The 24,415-nt window shown below is 44.8% G+C and overlaps 1 protein-coding gene and 1 non-coding gene across 2 annotated transcripts in view; one reads left to right on the top strand and one right to left on the bottom strand.

The window, feature by feature from the left end:
* Positions 1-24,415, bottom strand: part of LOC126298288 (contactin-4-like) — a 2,176,233-nt gene that overhangs the window by 55,529 nt on the left and 2,096,289 nt on the right. The window lies entirely within an intron of this gene.
* Positions 9,340-9,412, top strand: Trnaa-cgc (transfer RNA alanine (anticodon CGC)). Its single transcript has one exon. It is a non-coding gene; the product is annotated as a tRNA-Ala (tRNA).

Consider the following 24,415-nt stretch of genomic DNA (forward strand, 5'->3'; position numbering starts at 1 on the left):
AATCCACTGCTGCTTTTAAGAAGAAGTTGAAGCATTTCCTGCTATTATCCTCATAATGTTTTCCATAAAAGTAATGTACAAGGCCAATCCTCTCCTCTGTCAAATAACAAAGCTGGTGTCTCCCATCTTGCTCCTTTCTCTTCTTCCTCTTCATCTATCTCTATTATCCACGCAATCTTCTTTTCCTTTATATTTCCTTAATTATGTTTCATCATGTCTCTATTCTTCTCCTCCCTTCACCATCAGTCTCCCTCATACTCCCTGCTGCTAGCACTCCTATCTAAAATCTGTCTCTGTCATAATGTTTAATTATAACAGTACTTATCATCTACGAATATAAACTCTATACGTATGTATTTTTCCAAGTGTGCCTTTGTAATTGTTTATTTCACTTTTACTTGTACTAGATGTAGTTTAACATGTCTGCTAAAACATATTAATGTAAAATAAGTAGAATGCCTGGTTAGATGTAAGAGAGGGCCTGATGGCCCTAATCTTGCCAGGTTAAATAAATAAATAAATAAAATAAAGAAATAACGTCCTTCATTATATTCCCACGGTTATATCTTACAAAAACAACTAAATTCGAAGTAATTTTTTCTTGATAATACAATAACAACGTTTGTTTGCAAGTATACCAGCAATTATATACTACGCATGATAATTCACATCACATCCCACAACGACTTTAACACCATTTCAGCCAGTTTTCGCCGCCTAGGCTGTAAATATGCAATACAGTGCTTGTGCGAAGTTCGGTTAAATATTTGGTTAGTCATATCAGGAACAGATTGTGATTCATGGTTTTACAATCTACTCCAAATGGATTTATCACAATTTAGTAAAGAGCGGAAGTACATTGCATTAATTTGTTAAGGCTTACAGTAGATGTGCAACGTAATCTCACGAGGTTCACTAAAGGTCCACGGCCAACGCTCTGTGTTATGATCTCTATTATCATACAAGGTACAAACTACACAGTTACATGGTGGCATGACGGAGTCGGACAACAACTTACGAGACTGGCAGAGATACAGTGCTCCCGTGTTTTTCCGCTAATGCTCGGCTATCTCTTTACCCAAATTTTCGCTCTTTCAGCACAGGAAATTCTTGATTCAATCGATTCTGTACCGTGTTTACAAGTAGAGCAAAATTATTGGCAATAATATCACATTTTTGTACAGTCAGTCAACTTATGAAAAACAAGTCAAAATATGTACAGATTTATGCTAAAATACTGCTCTGTAAATGCGAAACAGTTAGCGGTTGCAGCCCTGTAATCGCTACCAATAACTCGACATGCAAAGTCCCTCAATGTAACACGTTCCCCGGTCATCACATGTCGTGTAGAGCAAACAGAGACATAGAGGAATGCAATGTGGACATCGTCCGTCAGTCAGTTGTATAACAAATCAATACGCGACCAACAGCAGTGACATGCAGAAACAATCAGATGTCGTTCAAAAGCCATTTAGAAGTAAGGGCCTTTGTGCTATGGTTTATTTTTCTTAGATAATCTGCTTCACAATATGTTTTCGATTTTTCTTTTATTATTCCGAGCACTTGGTGAAGGTATCACTAAGGACGTTTTCCATCTTAAACGCCGGCCGCTGTGGCCGAGCGGTTCTAGGCGCTTCAGTCCGGAACCGCACTACTGCTACGGTCGCAGGTTCGAATCCTGCTTCGGGCATCGACGTGTGTGATGTCCTTAGGTTAAGTTAGGTATAAGTAGTTCTAAGTCTAGGGGATTGATGGCCACAGCTGTTAAATCCCATAGTGCTCAGAGCCATTTGAACCATTTGAATCCATGTTAAACATTCCCAAATGAAGTTGTTTTACATTGAGTTATCTACGCCGTCAGAGAATCTCCGGTGATGACAAACTACACACGCCCGCTACTGGGAAATTGGAGCCAAGTTCTGCAAATCAGCTTTCCACTCTACGCAGTGGGGAGTACGCAGACTGATTTAGTAAGTTCTTAAGGGATCTCGGACGTGTGGATATACTCGGAAACGTAATCGTTCCATATCGCAGTATGAAAAACAGCACGATAGTGTGTGTTGAATTAACGACAACAATTTGGATATGTCTTCCGACTGGATGTGACAAGATATAATGAAAACTGGATAAGAAACAAATTTGAAAACTAAAAGAATACGAAGATTCTTCGATGAACCCATAAAGACCTTTAACTGTGAATTTCAGAGTAATTATGTAGATGTGGATGTAGAAAAAAACACACATTTAGCAGATACGATATTTTATTATTTAAAATGACAAATAGTGCCGAAACTAGCAACAAAGAGAAAATTTTACAAGTACAGGAAGTTTGTGTAGCTCAAGAGATGAACCAAGAACACAAATACTAACAATGGATGGAAAGACAAACACTTAGTAATGACAGATGTTATGCACACTAGTGAGCCAGAAGATTCTGACAACTGCCCATATCCGCTTGGTGGCGTTGCGGACTCGTGAAGCAGTAATGATTGTATATATCCGGAGAAGACACCACTGAGTAATCACTGAAGCCAAGGGTATGGATACGCTGTTGGTCAAAAACTTCACGACACATGGCATGAAGGTACGAATGACCAAGCTCTCAGCCCCTGATCGTCCAGATGAACGTGGGATTAAGCAGACCCTGTTCCTCACCGCACTACCGACTAACGACAACAAAGTGGCGATGTATCGCTTGTTGAACTTACTTCACCTTAACGTGATAGTAATAAAGTGTGAAAAACCTGAGGGTCCCTCGCAGTAATGTAGTTGTCGGAGATCTATAGCGCAGCGCAGCGATTGCACCGAAACTCTACTGAGCAGTTCTACAGCGAGTTTTGAGATTCTCAAACTCTCAGACTGATAAAGCGTAGAATTTCTTTCGTTTTGCTGATTGGTTGATATAAGTGCAGATAAAATTCAATGAACAGTGCAAGTCTGATAAAAGCGCCGCATGTCACTAGGAATAATTAAAAAGTAAAGAATACGTCTAAGACAAACTTCTTCAAACTAACATTGAAACCATACGAGTCCAAGATTTATTTTTTTGTATTTATGGCGGCTCAAGAAAATGAAACGGGGTTGGATAGGAGTTGACGTCATGTGTTCAGGCAGATGAACAATTCTTTTCTGGATTTACAGGTATTAGGAAAACCATAGACTGCAATCTAATACAAGATGTATGCTTATTATTAGAAATATGCACATGAAAATGGATGCACATGGCTGAATACCGAAATGCGATGATGAAACTGGACATGAAATGGTTGTTGCTAATGACGATGATAATGGTCACAAGGGAACCTTGACGTGCAGCTCACGAATAATTCTTCGTAATTTCTGTTGCCATTTAGCTCATCTATTATCCGAATATTCGTTAGAATTTAGTGAATCATTAATACATTAATCAGCTTTAGCATGCTATTACGTAAACTCAGATCACAATGTGTTATTGGCTGTTGTTTGCAATACCCCCATGAAATTATTTCATTCTATGATTGAAGCCATTAATAATAAAATATAAAGCTTTACTGTACTCGCGTAATTAGGTGGCCAGAAAAATTCGTTACTGTGATTAAAATATGATTCAACCTAGCTGTTCATTGACGTGACAACTAAAAATCATTTATACAATCAGCCACAACCCCAAAAATCGTAAATAGAACTATTAATGACAGAAAAAAATGTATGTAAGACAGTTATAAATGATTCAAAGAAGAACAGAAAATAACTTAATTTCTCGATGCTATCGCACAATAGATTCTTGAGACTGTTAACCACATGCCTATTAATTCTTATATGTCCCCTGGTGTTTCGAGAAGAAGATATTAAAAATTTAGAACAATGGGGTACTCATATTGTTGCAGTGCAGCAGAAGAATTGTGACGACGTGATCAACTGAATACGTTTGGCATTTCACCAAACTCGTTCTTGCCTCTAACTCCGCTCGGTGGGATATGGACGCCAAAGGTTTGGCGGCGATGTCAACCGTTGAGGCTAAACGAGTATCTCTTGTACCGAGTCATGTTGTAAAATTACTCGCCCTATTTTCAGAAATAATATGCGTACTTCAACATATGTATGACGAAAATACTAAGAAACGCGGCGCTACGATACACATATCTTCAAACTGGCTCCCGTGGCAACATTGTTGGCAGAGTAAAGGAGTATTTTTCCATGTAATATAGCTTGACTGTATCGTTTATTGAGTTTCACATTTTCGTTAAAACTTAAATAAACGACATTCTAAACGCACAAACTGATGTAGTGATCAAAACATCAACACAACATTTAGCCTGCCAGGTATAAGTTCTGCCTTGATGCTGCCAACTTAAAGTGGCCCATGATGGAACCGGTGGCGCATGTGCTTTCCACATTCATTACTGAGTTTCAACAGTCTGCTTTTGGAAGCCTGCACGATGTTGGGGCGTGAGTGGAAGACGGCCTAACGATGTGCGGGACCGTAGCCCAGCTTCATGGAGACGGTTGCGAATGGTCCTCGCCGATACCCCAGGAGGAACAGTGTCCCTAATTTGCTGGGAAGTGGCGGTGCGGTCCCCTACGGCACTGCGTAGGATCCTACGGTCTTGGCGTGCATCCGTGCGTCGCTGCGGTCCGGTCCCAGGTCGACGGGCACGTGCACCTTCCGCCGACCACTTTCGACAACATCGATGTACTGTGGAGACCTCACGCCCCACGTGTTGAGCAATTCGGCGGTACGTCCACCCGGCCTCCCGCATGCCCACTATACGCCCTCGCTCAAAGTCCGTCAACTGCACATACGGTTCACGTCCACGCTGTCGCGGCTTGCTACCAGTGTTAAAGACTGCGATGGAGCTCCGTATGCCACGGCAAACTGGCTGACACTGACGGCGGCGGTGCACAAATGCTGCGCAGCTAGCGCCATTCGTCGGCCAACACCGCGGTTCCTGGTGTGTCCGCTGTGCCGTGCGTGTGATCGTTGCTTGTACAGCCCTCTCGCAGTGTCCGGAGCAAGTATGGTGGGTCTGACACACCGGTGTCAATGTGTTCTTTTTTCCATTTCCAGGAGTGTAGATTAAAATTTTGAGATTTACCGGTGGCATTGCAATTCAGTCAGAGACAGGAATTGCAAGACCAATTTGACAGAGTGGAAACTGTCTCGAAAAGGAGATATAAACTGAGTATCATAAAAGTAAACAAGGTTAATGGAAAGTAGTCGAATTAAAACAAGCGATGCATTGGATGTTAGATTAGGAATTGACACACTGGAGGTACTGTTTCAGTTTTGCTATTTGGCCTGCAAAATAACTGATGATGGTCAAAACAAAGACGACATGCAAAGAGATAAATGCAGGTTGGCAGTATCAGTAAACAGAAGTTTCAGCACTGTGACGCTGTAGGAGGCTACTAAGGATTAGCTATGTAAATCGAATAACTAATGAGGACTTACAGAATGGCATTAGGGAAAAAAGAAATTTCTGACAGATACTAACTAAAAGAAGAGTTCGGTTGACGGGACAGATGCATATCCAAAGGTATTAACGAATCGTCAATTTGCTTATGGAAGGAAGCGGTGACTTGTTTGAATTGCTCCACCACTGGAAGCAGTTTCAAATGAATGTCGGTCGTTCCGGTTATACCGAAATGCTAACTTGCACAAGATAGACTAACGTACAGGGTTGCATGAAACGTCTTCAACTGAAGATATCAACTACAAGAATAACAACATAAACACTGAAAAGTAATGAAGAATCTTGGTATGTCGGAAAGTGGCCTTTTACGTTTGCGTTTATACGGGAATACTGGTGTTCTCTTGCCCATATCGGCTTGCAAGCGATCGTTTAAACTATAAATAAGAACAGCAGGACTTCGTCGCACTTGGGTGGAGTAGCAGTAGGTGCGTAGGGTTCAAATAATAACTATGTACACCTTCTCAGTTATATGTATGTATGGTGTTACTGAATAATACACCTATTGTGTAGGCTATTTCGTTTTTAGCAGCTATTACAAATACGTTACAGAGGAGCAGTTTCTGTAACTGTTGTCTTTTACAGTTTTAATGTTTTCATAGGCACATACATGATTTAAATTGGTGCAGTGTAACCGGCTTCACGAATTGTGTGATATATAACTAGGGGCCTGAAGATGGTGGACTGTATCGCCGAAACCGGTTCCAATTAAATAAAACTGACACACGCAGGGAATTGTGTTACTGTTCCTACAAATAAATAAAACAGCTGTTGTCCCACTATCCATTGAAAGATGGGTGTATGGAAATTTTACGATAATGTCCCACTAGTAACGCATCATTTGCTGAGAGTAAACATGATATAGTAAATCGTAACCAAGATTGTAATATACCTGGTCAGAACCCGTATACTGTGAATGTAATTGGATACAGAAAACTGGGGAAGAGTTGGATGAGGGGGGGGGGGGCAGGGTGATATTTATATAGTATTTATTTTAAAGGAACTTCTACGAGATACGTATGATGTTTCTTAGAATCAAAAGAGGTAATGAGTTTTAAGATGACTGCTGTCAAATAATGTGGCTAATATATTGATTCTCTATTAATCCAATAGTGTCAAGCTGTTCTAAAGTTAAAAAAAAATGTCATAGTGTCGCATAATGAGAGATAACAGACTCTCAGCATAGCACGTTGAAAGTGTTCAGTGACAAGAAACTGTCATTTTGTCAGTCAGATCGCCAGGGCGCTGCTGGCTCTAGAATCTCACAACCAGCTGTGGGATTTTCACGGAGCCAGCCATCCGCGAGGGAGGACAGAATGCGATCAACGCAGATCGCAGACCGAAGTCTGCGCCGCCCACTCCAATCACTTAGCAGCAAACCTAGTCCCAATATCCGGGCCGAGAAATTTACTCCCGAACTGGAAGCTTTTTCCGCAGTTAGAGTGTTGTTGTCTACACGTTTACTTGAGTAGCTTTGCACCTAAACAGGCTAACTATGCTGAGCAGCGTACCAGTTATAGAGTAAAATAAGGGAAATATGAGGGGACTTCATGAAAAATACGTAACTGACACAGGACAATTGTGCTAATCTGCCGTTTTGCTCGACGTGATACAGTGTGATACAAGAGATAGTATAGGTCAAAACTAAAATTGAAGTTCCTAAAATGATATTTCCGGAAGCCTATAACTATTGCGTTATTGGCCAGGCAGTTCTCTCACTCCCATCTGACCGTTACTCAGAAGTAGACAGTACGGACAGTGTCGCATGTGATTACCACGCAACCTTCGGTCCTTCGTTGCAGTGAATCACATTCTCTTTCGAATACACCCGCCTCCATTCGCATTACGTCACAAGCATTTGTCATATGCTCCTTTAACGTCTGCACGTTTTCGATGGGTTGGGCATACACAAGGTCTTTAAATGCCCCCATAGCCAGAAATTCAGCAGATTCGTGTCCCGTAAACGGACCTCCTCGAACAATCCATCACCGATGAAACATTGCCATGGGGTACCGCAGAAAACAGGCTGGCACCCATCGTGCATGGACCACAATCGTTATCTCTCTGCAAGGGTAATGTTCTCGAACAGCACTGGTAATTCATCGCACGAAAATTAGTGATACACACCACCTTTTATCTATTTGGTGAAATTTATGGACCTATGAGTCTATCACCGGCAGTTCCTGCCCATACATTGACAATGAAGTGATGGTGATGCCTCAGCTCCACGACTGCTTGATGATTTGCATCTGTCCTTATACGCGTACTGTGACAATTTACTATGCCATCACTTGTGACGCCCTACGTCACCAAACACTATACAGTGGTTGGTTCAAATGGCTCTGAGCGCTATGGGACTTACCATCTGAGGTCATCAGTCCCTTAGAACTTAGAACTACTTAAACCTAACTACTCTAAGGATATCACACACATCCTTGCTCGAGGCAGGATTCGAACCAGCGACCGTAGCGGTCGCGCGGTTCCAGACTGAAGGGCCTAGAACCGCTCGGCCACTGTGGCTGGCCACTGCACAGTATTCATCACAAGTATAACGACTCATATGAAGATCAATGGTAAGGGACGAACGGGTTGTTTTGAAAAATTACGCAGTGAAGTTTCGAAAAAATGGTTCAAATGGCTCTGAGCACTTTGGGACTTAACAGCTATGGTCATCAGTCCCCTAGAACTTAGAACTACTTAAAGCTAACTAATCTAAGGACAGCACACAACACCCAGTCATCACGAGGCATAGAAAATCCCTGACCCGGCGGGAATCGAAACCGGGAATTCGGGTGTGGGAAGCGAGAACGCTATCTCACGACCACGAGCTGCGGACAGTGAAGTTTCAATAAAATATCGTAAATAACATATTTGAAGTATATAAAATGTGATCTGTTTATTCAAATAAGTCGTTTAATGTATCCAGTAACCACATATTTCTAAAATGCTGAATTCGATCCAAAATTTTATCCTTAAAAATTCGTCAATGGGAACTCAACATTGTTTACTAAGTTCACTTGACATGCGTTAGCATTGAATTATCGCTAGTCACTTGCTGGGCGAATTAACGAAGCTTTACTGAAAAAGCACTCAGAAATACAAGTTTCAAAGGTCCGAACTGTTTCCTTGTTTCATAATCACATTTTTATTCACAATTTTCGCAATAATAAAGTAAAGCATCCACAAAGATTAATCTGTATTTTAGTACGATATAAAATTAATTTTAGCAAGCACCTTGCTACCTCATGTACACTGAGGTTTAAAAGGCATAGGATATCTCCTAACATTGTGTCGGACCTCCTTTTGCCCGGAGTAGTGCAGCAATTCGACGTGGGTTGGACTCAAGTAGTTGGAAGTCCCTTGCAGAAATATTGACCCATGCTGCCTCTATAGCCGTTCATAATTGAGAAAGGGTTAGCGACGCAAGATTTTCTGCACGAATTGACCTCTCGACTATGTCCCACAAATGTTCGATGGGTATCACGTCGGGCTATCTGGGTGGCCAAATCATTCGCTCGAATCGTCCAGAATGTTCTTCATATCCAACGCGAACGACAGTGACCCGCAGACATGGCGCATTGTCATCCAAAAAAATTCCATCATTCTTTGGGGACATGAAGTCCACCGATGGCTGTATATGGTCTCTAAGTAGCCGATCATAATCATTTACAGGCAATGATCGGTTCAGTTCGACTAGAAAACCCAATCCATTCCCTGTAAACACAGCCCATACAATTATTAAGCCAACACCAGCTTGCACAGTGCCTCGTTGACTATCTGGGTCCATGGCTTCGTGGAATCTGCACCACAGTCGAACCCTATCATCAGCTCTTACTAAATGAAATCGGGACTCATCTGGCCAGTGCGCTGTTTCCCAATGGTCTAACCGAGCTAGGTGGCGCAGTGGTTAGCACACCGGACTCGCATTCGGGAGGACGACGGTTCAATCCCGTCTCCGGCCGTCCTGATATAGGTTTTCCGTGATTTTCCTAAATCGCTTCAGCCAAATGCCGGGATGGTTCCTTTGAAAGGGCACGGCCGATTTCCTTCCCCATCCTTCCCTCACCCGAGCTTGCGCTCCGTCTCTAATTACCTCGTTGCCGACGGGACGTTAGACACTAATTTCCTCCTCCTCCTCCTCCTCCCAATGGTCTTGGGTCCAACCAGTATGGTCACGAGCCTAGGACAGGCTCTGCAGGCGATATCGTGGTCGTCTGCTGCCATAGCAAAGCCAAATTCCGCTGCACTGTCCTAACGCATACGTTCGTCTACGTCCCACATTCTATTCTGCATTTATTTCACGCAGTGTTGGTAGTCTGTTACCACTGACAACTCTACGCGAACGCTACTGCTCTCGGTCGTTAAGTGAAGACTGTCGGCCGCTGCGTTGTCCGTGGTGCGAGGTAAGGCCTGAAATTTACTATTCTCAGCACATTCTTGGCACTGTGGATCTCAGAATATTGAGTTCCCTAACGATTTGAGAAACTGTACGTCCCGTGCGTCTAGCTCCAACTTACATTCCGCGCTCAAAGTCGGTTAATTCCCGTTGTGCGGCCATAATCACGTCGGAAACTTTCTCACGTGAATCACCCGCGTACAAATGACAGGTCACCAATGCACCGTCCTTTTATACGTCGTGTACGTGATACTACTGCCATCTGTATATTTCCGCTGATTAGCCAAAACATTATGAGCTACGCCCACCGCGACGTTGGGTGCCGCCTGGTTGGGTTCGCGGGCTTACGACGGGGTAACATAAGTATGTAGGCGGAGCAGACACAGACGGGGGTAATTGTAGCGAAGATATGGACTACAAATGGGATAAGCGACTTTGACAACGGTCAGATTATTATCACGCGGTGCCTGTGAACGTGTATCTCGAAAGCGGCGAAGCTTGTCGAATGTTCACGTGCTACTGTCGTGAGAATCTACGGAAAGAGGTAGATGGACAGTGAAACTACCAGCAGGAACTAAATGGTTGGACGTGGGGCTCAGAAGCTTGTCTGCTCTGTAAAGTAGGATAGATGGTGATCTGTGGCATCTCTGCCGAAAGAGCAGAATTCTGGAGCACGCACAAGTGTTTCGGAGCACACCGTTCATCGTACTCTGTTGAACATGGAGCTCCGCAGCAGAAAACCTCTACGTGTTCACATGTTGATACAACGATATCGTCAGCTACGATTGCAGTAGGTACGGGACCACTGGTGTTCTACCTATTAACAATAGAAACATGTCGGCTGTTCAGGCGAATCACATTTTTGCTACGCTAGATCGATGGCCGTCTCTACAAACGCCGTTATCGAGGTGAACGACGGCTCGAAACGTGCAGCGCGCCACGGACGCCGGCTGGTGGGAGCAGTATTATGCTATGGGAGATATCCTCCTGCGCTTGCATGCGACCTGTGGTAGCAATCGAAGACACGCTGACAGCTGCGATTCACCTGCATCTCTTCATGCTTGATATCTTCGTTGACGGCGATGTCTTCTTTCAGCAGTATAATTGTCCTTGTCTTGGAGCCAGTACCATGCTTCAGTGGTTTGAGGAGCATTATAATAAACTCACATATTTCTCGGCGACCACATTCGCCTGATGTAAATCCTATGAAACCCATCTGAATAGATGTTGGCCGCTATCACCACGTACACAAATCAGGGAGCCGTTACTTACGCGTATTACATACATGACCTGTGGGAAGACATCTAATGTCACTTATCTCCACAAAGCTACCAACAAACTGTCGGATCCCTGATACGCAGGATCAGTGATGTATTTCGTTCCAGAGTCGGACAAACAAGCTAGTAAGTATTGAAACGGTACAGTAGTTTCCGCTCTATAAGCAGCAGGTTTCGCTGCTCGCTCGCACCGGGAAATAGAAACAGAGGCGGCTCCGCAGCCAATTTTATTACACGACGCGGCTGGCCGCGGGTGCAACAGAACCCATGTGGACGGGTGGAAAGAAATGTGTCAGGCTTCGTAATACGTATTTATATGTGTCGTGTATTATGCATTTCTTGTACGTGAATGTGAATCTGCACATGAACTTTCCTAATCCTCCTCACACCTTTCCGTAAAGCGTGGCCAAATCTTTGTTGGAAAGTAGTTCGGTAGTATAGTAGTGCCAACCTTACTCCTGGGTAGGGGATCAGAGAGACAGCACAGGCAGATAAAAGTCAGAGACTTTCCAGTGTCGCAAGATTTGGGGTGGAGAGGTTGGTCACGGCCAAGTGGTTCGACCACCCTCTCCATCGGGCCCCAGGAAGACCGCCGGGTGCCCGCCATATTCGAGGAGTGTTACAGAAGGCGAGTAAGTGAGCAGACGTGCCCTCAGTGCGTCTGTCTCAATGTTCACCCATGGAAGAGAGGTATTTGAATATTTGTACTAAGTCTTTTATTTCCAGCTTCGGATTGTGTAAGGAAATGAATGATCTCGTTAATTTAGGAAATTTGACCCCCTGTGTTAATGTATCTGGTCCCCAGTTTGCCTGTTATCCTCCTCACGTAGTGGATGTCCTATGTAAAATATGGGGAGACTTTGGTGGTATACATTTGGCCAACGCAATTCCGCCTTGCCCGTAGAAAAGTGCGTGCAGATTGGTATGTAACATACCCGAGCTATAAGTTGTAAAATTGTAATATCTGTAAACTGGAACAATTGCTGCAATCGCTGTAAAATTGAGTGATAATATTTAAAATAAATACGTAATCAATTGTCATCAATCTTTAACATACCTTAAAAATGACAAAGAAGTGAAGTTAAAGGAATTCATTTAAAATAAAAGATATAGAATGCAGGGACCCACACATCAGTGCGTGAGCCCTCCAGCCGCTTGCCTAGTATCGTACAGAAGGGGCACTCTCTCTAGGTAGCGCTCTCAAGCTCCCCTTCCCAGTTATCCGTTGCGCAATTTTGATTCAGGGCTTGACGACATCAACTTTCATCTGGCGTCCCTAGTCAAGGAGGTTGGACGGAAAACTTTCAGTATGTAGTCATGTTTTGGCTCATATGTGTACATGTCGCTATCCTACGACATTTCTCACCTCATTGTGAGTAATGTTATGGGTGGCCCTTAACGTTTCTACCATCACCTTGTCACGTAAATTCACGTAATCTAAGGTTAGGGATACAATTTATACTGCATACTTGCTTAGATAAATATCCACATTAACCTGAATAGCAATAACTTTCGAAGCTCATTTGCGTTCAGGAACATATTCAGGATTTCTATCTGACAAGGGGACCATCAGGCCTGTCAGTCACTGATTTTAATGAGTCTTAGTTATATTGAAGAGTGATCTATAGTGAGAACCCGGCTAGCAGCTTCTCATGCGACGGCTTCTAGTTCCTCCTCTACCTATAACGTTGATTGTATTTCGACAAAACGAGGGTAACGCAGTGGCCAAAGTTCACGGTTACAGCGCTGGAGGTACGGGTTACAACCCTCCCTGTGTGTGCTTCTTTGTTTCAGCTTCATAGTGCAGAAGCCGGCTGGGGTGGCCGAGCGATTCTAGGCGCTACAGTGCTACCACGCGACCGCTACGATCACAGGTTCGAATCCTGCCTCGGGCATGGATGTGTGTGATGTCCTTAGGTTAGTTAGGTTTAAGTAGTTCTACGTTCTAGGGGACTGATGACCTCAGCAGTTAAGTCCCATAGTGCTCAGAGCCATTCGAACCATAGTGCAGAACACCATTAAATAGTATATGCAGCTGCGGGAGAGATTTCAACAACATTAGTCACACTTTCCCAGTACAGGATACTGTAACTGCGTCAGGAAAAATGTTTCGTTTTCTCATATATGCAAGAACCATCCGAAAAATTTGGTCGGACGGTTCAAAAAAAAGTGTTGAAGAGTTGATTCACAAATTGACAAATGTAATTGTGACCTGCACGAAATCGGGAAAGGTCATGAAAGTTCCATAAGAATTTTTTTTTGAATCTGTCTTTCTCCCGTTCGTGGGACAAGAACTCTCTTTACTCTTTACATAAATGGGTATGGCAGACTTTTTTTAATTCCTAAGGGATCAAACCAAACCTTAGACTTACACACTACTTAAGCTAACTTAAACTAACTTATGCTAAGAACAACACACACACACACCCATGCCCGAGGGAGGACTCGAACCTCCGGCGAGAGGAGCCACGCAATCCGCGACATGGCGCCTCCGCGCGGCTAGGGCAGACTAATCAGAGACTTTACGATAAAATCTTTCTAGATGAAAGGAAAAGTCTGCTACGTAAAAATTATTCCATCCAGTTGTATTCCACTTTTTCATACCTACTATGTTCATTTTTACAGGCAGGTTAAAAGTTCCACGAAAAATATTCAAAATTGATAAAGATTAATAGAGAAAGATCTTCGAGGGAAGATTCCATAAAAAATACAGTGTTTAATTCAGCATCAATTTTGTGCACTTTTTTTCTCAGGAATGAACAAATATGCGTGGCTCGCATCGAAATTAATCGAAGAAGAAACACTCTTTGTCAGTTTACGAACTGTGTTGCCAGTATCCCCTCTGAAAACTCCATGTGCCTGCAAGGCACTAGTTTTCATTAAATGTGCATCGTTCTCCTGAATTTGTGTTGTGACTGCTTCTGTGACAAATACTATAAAACTGTGTTTTAAAACCCCTTGCGATGCAAGCGATCCTTACCAAGACGAATCTGCAATTTGAAGAAACGTGCTGTAATGATACCATGACAAAAATGACAATTTTGGAATAATTTTGCATGATATATACTATTTAATGAGTTTCTGTACGTTAAAATTTGAAACAGAAAAGAAACAGTACACAGGCAGGATTGGAACACTTACCCCCGGCTTAGTAGCGGCGAACCGCGAACCTTACCCACTGCGCTACACTCTCTTTGTGGAAAGAGGACGTTAATGATACGGATATACGAGATGCACATGATACTTCAACCTCAGTTTTCTTGGAAATCGGGGGCCGGCACATAAAAATCTGCTACTCAGGTAATGAAGACAGGTCCCTCTACAACAGACACAAGACCCATCAAAATCCCTGACTAACAGGTCTGACAGTCTCCTTGTGAGTAGTAGTTATCCACATCTTACTTAGGTTCAAGCAAATCGTCCCTGAAAATTATTTTCCTGGCACGAACACTGAATATATTGCTGCTACTGGCAACCATGTTTCCGACACTTGCCACTGTTTACGTGCACAAAGCCTGACAAAGTTACCATTAGTGAGAGCCTGAAATTTGAGACAGAGTTGCCATATCTCGGCTTATTGTGGAATCAACGACTAACATGAATAAAGCACACCATTTTCTGTGTTTTACAGGCAATAAATCAGTTTCTCATCGACTACCTCTTACCACTGATTACAGCCGAGGTCTTCATATCTGAACAAGTGTTAGTTTCCTGGAATACAATTATAGGAACTTTTCTTCTGGTGTTGACCTCCTGCAGGAATATGCGACACTTTTTTTAAGCATCTTGTATTTTTGTATTATAGCAGTGCTCATAGTGCCTGGAGATCTGCAGATGCGAAATCCTCTCAGGACGGCGATATTGCTGATTAAGAGACAGCAGCCGAGCTCTGATTATCAATGAGGCGCTGATACGTTCTGTACATACCTTTTATGGTTCCATTGCTTTTATGTTGATAGAAAGTCCCAACGTCAGCTACTTCTCGAGGCACAAAGCATCAGGTTAGCCATGACCTATATCTACATCAAACTCCGAAACCACCTAATAGTGCGTGGCGGATGGTACGTCTTTTACCACTAACTGAGCCCTCCAACACTGTACCACTCACGAATAGCACGTAGGGAGAATTATTGTCGGTAAGCCTCTGTATTGGCTCTAATTCCTCAAATTTTCTTCTCGCGGTCATTACGCGAGATAAATGTGCTCTCTCGAAAGTTCAGTAGTAAGTCTCTCCGTGATGCACATCTCTGTTGTAACTTCTGCCAATGGAGTTTGTTGAGCATCTCCGTAACGCTCTCGCGCGAGCTAAACGATCCCTTGACGAAACATGCCGCTCTTCGGTGTATCTTCTGTATCTCTTCTATCAGTACTACCTGGCAGAGTTCCCCGAAAGACGAACAATACTCAAAAATAGGTCGAACAAGCACCTTATAAGCCATTTTATTAGTGGATGAGTTAGATTTCCTTAAGATTCTTCCTATGAATCTGAGTCTAGCATGTAGTTTTTCCATTATTTCTTTTATGCGGTCATTCCATTTAAGGTCTCTCTGGATAGTTACTCCTAGATATGTTACGGTAGATATTGTGTACAGTGATAAAATTTGAAAATTTGTGGTAAGATCTTATGGGACCAAGCTGCTTGGGCCATCGTTCCCTTAATCTAACATAAAGCAACTTACGCTGTGGATAACACACACACTCATTCCCAAGGCAGGACTCGAACCTCCGACAGGGTGAGCCGTGCCGAGGGTGACAAGACGCCCTTAGACCGAGAGGCTACGCCGTGCGGCTTTACAGAGGTTTGTCATCAACAGTGTAGCTGTATGGTAGTGGACTTCTTTTCCTATGTATACGCAATATGTTACATTTATTTACGTTCAGGGTCAGCTGTCAAAGCCTGCACCATTCATCAACCCGCTGGAGGTCATTCTGCAAACCCTATCTTTCTGCGTTGCTACTTTGTTGTAGACAACCGCATCACCTGCCAACATCCTTCAAGAGCATCCGACTCTTTCGACTACATCGTTTATATACATTGTAAACAGCAACGCTCCTATCACACTTCCTTGGGGTACTCCGAAAATTACATTCACATCCGTCGATTTTGTTCCGTTAAGAGCGACATTTTGAGGTCTGCCTGCAAGGAAGTCGCGAATGCAGTTGCAAATCTGCTCCAATACTCGATAATCTCGTATTTTTTTCACTAAACGGCACTGCATGGGGTCAAATGCCTTCCTGAGGTCAAGGAATACGGCATCAACATAAGCGCCATTGTCTACGGTGCTGTGGATCTCATGGAGGAACAGAGCGAGCTGAGTTTCACAGGATCTCTGTTTACGGAATCCATACTGATTTTTACAGCGCAGAGTATCCTTCTCCAAGAATGTCACAATTCTTGATCTCCAAATTCTACAACAGATTGACGTAAACGATATAGGACTGTAATTGTGTACATCTGTCCTACGGCCCTTCTTAAAAACGAGCTTTCTACCAGTCGCTAGCTACCATTCGTTGCTCAAGCGATCTACGATGAATAGACGAGGAAAAAGTTCTTTCCCATAATCTTTATAGAAATTTTAGGTATCTCAACTGGTCCTGACGCCTTTCCACTACTAAGCGATTGTAGTTTTATTTGTATTTCGCGATTGATTATCTCAATATCTGTCGTTTCGACGCTGGTACGACGATTGAAAGGAGAGACCGTGATACGATCTTCGACGGTGAAACAATTTCGGAAGACAGAATTCAGTATTTGGGCCTTCTCTCTGTTATCTTCTGTTTAGGTTCTGGTATGGTGACTTAGTGAATGAATGTATGATTTTGACCCATTTACTGATTCTACATACGTCCAAAATATGTTAATAATGACATCATGATCGCAAATCTGCCTTTCTATACTGACATTGTCGATACGATCCGGCCTATTTGTAGCTACGAGGTCTAAGATCTTTCCATTGCGTGTGGGCTGGCGAGCTAGCTGCTCAAGACAATTTTCAGAAAACGTGTTCATACTCGGCAGGATAAAGTCACCTCCAATAAGTATTGCATGATGTGGGTATTTACGCGCTACTGACCGTAGACTCTCTTTGAATAACTGTAGGACTGTCACAGCAGAATCGGGTGCCCGGTAAAAACATCCAACAATTAAATTAGTTTCACTTACACCTGTTACACCCTACCAGATATCTTCATTGTCACACTCGGCTTCGACCTCAATAGAGAGAATATTTTTTCAATTAGAATGAACACTTTTCCTCCTATGGCCTCTAATCTATCTTTTCGATATACGTTCCACAAGACGCTAAATATCTCAGAGCTTTCTACTTGGGGTTTCAGCTAGCTCTCTGTCCCAAGAATAATTTGAGCCCTCCAGGGCAGTAAATTCGAGAACTTTATTACGAATACATCGACAGGTTACAGACAAAATTGTGAAAGTCGAAGTGTCTTTATTCTGACTTCCCATGCTGTGAATCAACTGGAGAGAGTTCATCAGAGCGCCTCGAACTACCGCCTAGTCTAAAAAACCCTCATGTGCCCTCCACGAGTACTCTGCTACCCGATTAGCTGCTTTCTTTGTGTAGTGCACCCTTGACCTATCAAGGCGAGCCCTACAAATCCCAACACAATAATGCAGATCTAGAAATCTGCAGCTAAGACCATCACAGAGTCGAAGAAGCTGGTTGTGACCCTCCACTCGGCTCCAAACCAAAGGACCACGATCAATTCTTAGAACGATGCTGCAAATATGTCTGCAGCCGGCGCGCGAGGCTAGCATTCTTCACTATCTCCTTCAGCCGCCAGTACGAACTGAGGATCGCCTCAGAACCCATGCGACAGGCGTCGTTGGTGCCGACGTGAACCACCCCTGTAACTGCTTCCTTTGTGTAGTGCACGGCTGACCTATTAAGGGGAACCCTGCAATTCTGTACCAGACAACGGAGTTCGAGAAATTCGCGTCCGGTACCGTCGCAGAGTCGTCTGAGCCTCTGGTTTAGACTTTCCACTCTGCTCCAAACCAAAAGACCGCGATCAACCCCTCGTATGATGCTACAAGTAGGCAGCTTAGCCTGGACCCCGCGTGTGATGGTAGTTGCCTTCACCAAATCGGCTATCAGCCAAAAGGAGGCGAGGATATCATCGGAAACCAAGCGGCAGGCGTCATTCGTGCCGACATGTGCCACTGTATGCAGCCGATTGCATCCAGTGCGCTCGATAGCCGCCGGTAGTGCCTCCTCCACATCACAGACGAGATCCCGTGGCTTACGTACCGAGAGCACGCTGGAATTCTTTCTCACCGTGCCTGCTATTTCCCTGAGGGGTTCCATCACCCACCTAGCATTGGAGATCCCAATGACAAGCATACCTACCCTCTACACTTGTCCAGTCTGGACAGGAAAACCAGCCGCTGGGCCAACAGGAGAAGCATACCGTACTGGCTCAGAGTTATGATCAACCCCTGGTAGGTCCTCGTGCCTGTTGCTAAGATGCGACCTGCTCCCTCTTTCGCGTTCCACCCAGTGACACGCGAACTCACCACTGTCTGCCGCCCACTCTCGAGTGAGGAAGGACTGGTCATATATTGCGTATCAGAAGATGCAGCGACAGCCGGGTCACCAGGAGATTCCAGCGGTTGGTGTGAAAGGGTGATCCGGCAACTTACTAAAGGCTACATCTTAAATTTTAACATTTGAAGGAAACGGCAGTTGTTCGTACGCCAGACAGAATGCACAAAACCCCTACAATTCCCATGGGTAGAATCATTTCTAACACAGTCATGGCTTGTTCACTATGTTCGCTTTCTCTGTCTAATACGCGGATTAATGATCACCTTTCAGTATCAGCACATAATATCCACAACTATCTTCTAGATGTCTCGTCAATTTTTTTCTATGACGTATCGGCATACGGTATATTTCTCTTGATATAACAGCGTCTACCTCTGTGCCCCACAAGCCACCATACAGTGATTGGCGGAAGGTTCATAATGTAACAGCATCATTCTCTTCCAGTTCTATTCCATTCACAGACTGTATGTGGGATACAAGACTGTCGGTTCCCTCAGTATGAGAGCGAATACCTCCGATTAAATTGTCATGGTCATTACTCCGGATCCTGTATTGGGCGAATCAGTGTATTTATTGACTAGTTTTGGAATGTGGTGCCTCGCAACTGTGTAAGGCTCTTCCTATGCGCAATACTTGCTTGCGGCGTCTCCCACTGCAGTTTATTCAGTGTCTCAGAGTCATTCACTCTGAAAAAGGTTTGAAAAATCGTCCAGCTTTTCACTGGATATTAACTGTTTCTTTCGTTAATCGAGTTTAGCAAGGGTCCCAGACTGAGTAACAATACCTAAGATCGGTGAAATGGATGTTTTTTCTTAGGTGGTCATCTCCGTGTGCGATTTGTAATTTCTTATGGTTCTTCCAATACATCTGAGCCTGGCATCTGCATTCCACATATCTAGGTTTATGTGGTCGCTTCACCGCACGAAACTTCTACATACTTATTTATTTAACCGTATGGCTAGGGCACCCCGTCGGGCAGGCCGTTCGCCGGGAGCCGGTCTTTCAATTTGACGCTAACTTCGGCGACCTGCAGTCGATGAGGATGATAGGATGATGATGAGGACAGCACAAAACGCAGTCGCAGGGCGGAGGAAACTCCCCGACCCAGGCGGAAATCTAACCCGGTCCCAGAGGATTGACAATCCGTCACGCTGACCATTCAGTTACCGGGGGCAGACTCCTACATACTTGAAGGTTGTGACTGATTCTGGTAACTGTTCACCAACTATGCAGAAAACGATATGTGAAATACGTCACAATTGTTTCTATATTGATGCTCAACTGGCAATGTCTGCGCTTGACACTGATCCTGTGCAAATAATTTTCATCCTAACTATATCACACGTTGGTACGCATTCCATGTGAATAGTAGTAAGATTTTCTTTAGAAAAGTATCAGCATTTTCAGCTTCATGCAATAGCAATAATAATAATAAAAATAGAAATTGCAACAAAATTTAGAAGAAAGATTTTAAATAATAATAGTAAAAAAGAGTAAAATAAAATACTAGACTTGTACTTACATATTATGTACACATACAAGCTTTCACCAGTTGAGAAATAATGTCAAACTTCCACATCTACATATGCTTACTGACTGTTGTAGGTAAAAACGAAAGGGGCAAATAGACGGCAATGAAACAAGCAAATAATTGTAATAAACATTGGCCGGGAAACCAACGGTTTCCCCGATACAGTCATGGCAATGTTACCACACTGTTATTGACTAACTACTGTAGAGGGTCGAATAATTAGAGCGATCAAGTTAGTTAAGGGTAGGAGTCTTATAGTAATGAAGTTTGTTAAAATGTGAAGGAATATTGAGAGCGAGATGTATGTGTATCATATTCTGTTACGCAGCTCAGTCGTATGGTACCATGATGCAAGTGGGTCGCCGGAGCGCCGAGTTAAGCAACACGATGGAGAACACCGTGTTACCGACCATCAGGGGACGTGACAAGAAACAGCTCGCCGGACGCCAGGGTGTCAATATCGAGGGTGGTAATCCAGTCAGTTACGCCATCCGAGCAACACCAGAATATTCCACGACCTACTGGGGAGGAAGAACCACAAACATCAGCGGCAGAAAGCCTTATTTAAGGACTGGCAGCCAGTTTGTCATCATCAACCATCGTGATGAGATGGGGTGCCGTAGAGCCTGCGTCACTTAGCGCCACCACCAGCTCGGAGTCGTCACTATCACTGTAGTGATCATAATACTCACCGCCGGCCGGTGTGGCTTAGCGGTTCTAGGCACTTCAGTGTGGGACCCTGCCTCGGGCATGGAGTGTGTGATGTCTTTAGGTTAGTTATTAGGTTTAAGTAGTTCTTCGTTCTAGGGGACTGATGACCTCAGATACTAAGTCCAATAGTGCTCAGAGCCATCTGAACCATAATAGTCACCATTGTAATTGAGGTCGTCTCCTAAGAGGCGCCAGAAAGACGCTGCCACTCTAGTCATCACCGTCACTATAGTCGGACGCTGTTAGCTGGCAGCCACCAGTTACGGGAGTCAATGCTTGGGGTGCGTTATGGTAACGCAATGTCGCCATCGTCCTGGGACACTGCCTCCACAAACACCATGACCGGGGCGGAGCCAGGGATCCTGTCATCTACATCTAAATCTACATACATACTCCGTAATCCACCAAACGGCGCGTGGCGGAGTGTACCTCGTACCACAACTAGCATCTTCTCTCCCTGTTCCACTCCCAAACAGAACGAGGGAAAAATGACTGCCCATATACCTCTGTACAAGCTCTAATCTATCTTATCTTATCTTTGTGGCCTTCCAGCGAAATATAAGTTGGCGGCAGTAAAATTGTACTGCAGTCAGCCTCAAATGCTGGTTCTCTAAATTTCCTCAGTAGCGATTCACGAAAAGAACGCCTCCTTCCCTCTAGAGACTCCCACCCGAGTTCCTGAAGCATTTCCGTAACATTCGCTTGATGATCAAACCTACCAGTTACAAATCTAGCAGCCCGCCTCTGAATTGCTTCTATGTCCTCCCCCAATACGACATAATAGGGATCCCAAACGCTGGAGCAGTACTCAAGAATAGGTCGTATTAGTGTTTTATAAGCTGTCTCCTTTACAGATGAACCACATCTTCCCAAAATTCTACCAATGAACCGAAGATGACTATCCGCCGTCCGCACAACTGCCATTACATGCTGTCCCACTTCATATCGCTCTGCAATGTTACGCCCAAATATTTAATCGACGTGATTGTGTCAAGCGCTACACTACTAATGGAGTATTCAAACATTACGGCATTCTTTTTCCTATTCGTCTGCATTAACTTACATTTATCTATATTTCGAGTTAGCTGCCATTCTTTACACCAGTCACAAATCCTGTTCAAGTCATCTTGTAACCTCCTACAGTCACTCAACGACGACACCCCCGACGCCAGGCACCAATCACCGGAGATGGTCGCTGACCTGTCCCGCTACCGTCGCCGCCACGCCCTCCAGGCACGATCGCAACAGAAGCAATCGGCGTGAGGTTCCAGCCGTCGTGGTACGACCCAACAGGGCCGTGGCGCCGTGTCCGAAGCACTTGATTCCAGCTATGCCAGCGCAGCTATAGTCGCAGCAGCGGGCGCAAATGTGAGCGCCTGCCGGTCACTTCCGTCACCGCCGAGAGTATTACGAGCCGAAGCAAACTTCGCCCAGAGGGCCAACGACGAGTGTTTTGCAGCTGAGCAATCCTTTCATAAAGGCCCATCGGTGCACACTTCTCTCCATCCTGTTCCTCACGCCCAGCAGAGAACCCACTTTTGAATCCGAGTCCTGTGAATTTTTACATTACACTCATTTCCAAAAACGTAAGTGAAAAACTGCTCTCGTTTGATTTTCTCATCATTCCTGATACCTGGTATATACTGGTAAATATCGTTTCGGCAGCAGGTGTATCGATCATGGGTTGTCAATTACATGGCTTCCTACGTCCCCTGACTTGAACCCGTTGGATTTGAAAGCTCTGGTATATTCTAGCCCTGCTTATGATGTCGATGAACTCCTGGAACTCACTGTGGACGGTACTCAGTGTATTTGGAAGATTCCTGTGATTTTTAACATGTACAGGTATCTACGAGAAGACGTTCTGAAGCCTTCCTTCAAGTAAAGGGTGGTCACGGAAACACTTGTTGAACTGTGTTTCCCTTAACTGCATATCTTGAGTTGGGACCTCAGAAACTGTTGTACACTCCTGGAAATGGAAGAAAGAACACATTGGCACCGGTGTGTCAGACCCACCATACTTGCTCCGGACACTGCGAGAGGGCTGTACAAGCAATGATCACACGCACGGCACAGCGGACACACCAGGAACCGGTGTGTTGGCCGTCGAATGGCGCTAGCTGAGCAGCATTTGTGCACCGCCGCCGTCAGTGTCAGACAGTTTGCCGTGGCATACGGAGCTCCAGCGCAGTCTTTAACACTGGTAGCATGCCGCGACAGCGTGGACGTGAACCGTATGTGCAGTTGACGGACTTTGAGCGAGGGCGTATAGTGGGCATGCTGGAGGCCAGATGGACGTACCGCCGAATTGCTCAACACGTGGGGCGTGAGGTCTCCACAGTACATCGATGTTGTCGCCAGTGGTCGGCGGAAGGTGCACGTGCCCGTCGACCTGGGACCGGACCGCAGCGACGCACGGATGCACGCCAAGACCGTAGGATCCTACGCAGTGCCGTAGGGGACCGCACCGCCACTTCCCAGCAAATTAGGGACACTGTTGCTCCTGGGGTATCGGCGAGGACCATTCGCAACCGTCTCCATGAAGCTGGGCTACGGTCCTGCACACCGTTAGGCCGTCTTCCGATCACGCCCCAACAGCGTGCAGCCCGCCTCCAGTGGTGTCGCGACAGGCGTGAATGGAGGGACGAATGGAGACGTGTCGTCTTCAGCGATGAGAGTCGCTTCTGCCTTGGTGCCAATGATGGTCGTATGCGTGTTTGGCGCCGTGCAGCTGAGCGCCACAATCAGGACTGCATACGACCGAGGCACACAGGGCCAACACCCGGCATCATGGTGTGGGGAGCGATCTCCTACACTGGCCGTACACCTCTGGTGATCGTCGAGGGGACACTGAATAGTGCACGGTGCATCCATACCGTCATCGAATCCATCGTTCTACCATTCCTAGACCGGCAAGGGAGCTTGCTGTTCCAACAGGATAATGCACGTCCGCATGTATCCCGTGCCACCCAACGTGCTCTAGAAGGTGTAAGTCAACTACCCTGGCCAGCAAGATCTCCGGATCTGTCCCCCATTGAGCATGTTTGGGACTGGATGAAGCGTCGTGTGACGCGGTCTGCACGTCCAGCACGAACGCTGGTCCAACTGAGGCGCCAGGTGGAAATGGCATGGCAAGCCGTTCCACAGGACTACATCCAGCATCTCTACGATCGTCTCCATGGGAGAATAGCAGCCTGTATTGCTGCGAAAGGTGGATATACACTGTACTAGTGCCGACATTGTGCATGCTCTGTTGCCTGTGTCTATGTGCCTGTGGTTCTGTCAGTGTGATCATGTGATGTATCTGACCCCAGGAATGTGTCAATAAAGTTTCCCCTTCCTGGGACAATGAATTCACGGTGTTCTTATTTCAATTTCCAGGAGTGTATAATGTGTTTAGGTTCTCAGTCATATTATGTCGTACCGCGGAAACCATTGGTTTCCGTATTTGTGTTTATTTCAAGTCTTTGCTTGTTTCATTTCCT

The sequence above is a fragment of the Schistocerca gregaria genome, chromosome X (genome assembly GCF_023897955.1).
Source record: "Schistocerca gregaria isolate iqSchGreg1 chromosome X, iqSchGreg1.2, whole genome shotgun sequence".
Taxonomy (NCBI): Eukaryota; Metazoa; Arthropoda; class Insecta; order Orthoptera; family Acrididae; genus Schistocerca; species Schistocerca gregaria.